We start from the raw sequence: 1,522 nt of genomic DNA, 5'->3' as shown, positions 1-1,522 counted from the left end.
AAAAACCTAACTCTTGGCTGAGGTGTTTAAATAGTGTTGTCTATATTTAGACAGCTGGGCAGTCTTCGACATTTTGGCCCCTCAGTACTGAACACACATCCTACAAATGGATGATCAGCCCCTAAAGTGGCAAAGAGCCGCCTACTGGAATTTTCAAAGGAGAAAAACTTGTGAACTGTGCTTTCAAAAGGATGAACAGTTTTATAGGTGGCACTGTGTTCCTTACACAGTCATTAAGCAAACTGGGCAGGAGTGGACAATGAAAAAGGTAAAATGTAAGCAACTTATGACATACTTTATTATTTAGGTCTTATAGCTTATTCTTAAGTAAAGGAATGCAGAAATGATAGTACTGATGGGAAAGGTGTGACTGCCATACAAGAAAGGTTTCACAGTAAATACTAGGCTTATGTTACATTAGTTGTAATGAGGAAGTGAGCACATACAAAGGAATATTTTTCTCTTTACCTTTGAACAGTGTTGCGTTAAGCTTGTCAGTATGATCTTCTGCTTATTCAGTTGTAGATGTGCAATATGTCGTTTTGATAGTGGGGCCTGGGTTTTTTTTCCTCCTGTCAGAACATAATGATATTTCTTTTAACTAGGATGGACAAATTCTGTTCCTGAATATAACAATACAGAATCTGATGTATTATGAGATGAAGACCTCTAAAGATCCTGTAAGTGTATAATGCTTTTAAAGCCTTTCCTTTGTTGTTGCTGTTATGAAACTATTTCAATAATCTCATGTGTCTTTTTTTTGTTTGTTTTTAGTGCACACATTTAATCTTATCCATGTACATATTCATCCATCCACCCATCTCCATGTTTGTGCTCTGCTTATCCCTATAATGTACTGAACAATCTGAGATCTTCCTTCCAAAATCTCACCTTTCTTATACACACGTAGATGCAGTATAAATCTGTGTTTTTCTCCATATGCAATAGACTCAGAAATACCAGTATAACTGCAAGGAAGTTTCATTATAGTTTCATCGTTTCATAGTAGCTAGGGTCAGGAGGGACCTGATCAGATCATCTGGCCAGACCCCCTGCCACAGGCAGGAATGAATGCTGGGTTCACAAGCCCCCAGGCAGGTGATCATCCAACCTCCTCTTGAATTTGCCCAAGGTAGGGGTGAGGAACACTTCCCTAGGAAGTTGGTTCCAGATTCTGGCCACCCTAACTGTAAAATATTACCTTCTGATCTTTAACTTAAACTTATTCTCCATCAGCGTATTACCATTGAACCTCATCACCCCAGGTGGAGGTGGGGAGAAAAGGGCTCTACCTATTGCTGTTGATCTCTCCTGATGAGTCTGTAGGCCGCCAAATCCCCCCTCAGCCTCCTCTTGCTGAGGCTGAACAGGTTCAGGTCCCTCAGTCTCTCCTCATAGGGCCTGTCCTGCTGCCCTCTCACCAAGTGGCTGGCCCTCCTCTGGACCTGCTCCAGGCTGGCCACATCCCTCTTGAAGTGCGGCGCCCAGTACTGGATGCAGTACTCCAACTGCAGCCTGACCA

This window comes from Crocodylus porosus, unplaced genomic scaffold, assembly GCF_001723895.1.
Source record: "Crocodylus porosus isolate Cpor-Errol unplaced genomic scaffold, CroPor_comp1, whole genome shotgun sequence".
Taxonomy (NCBI): Eukaryota; Metazoa; Chordata; order Crocodylia; family Crocodylidae; genus Crocodylus; species Crocodylus porosus.
This window is presented reverse-complemented; position numbering follows the sequence as displayed.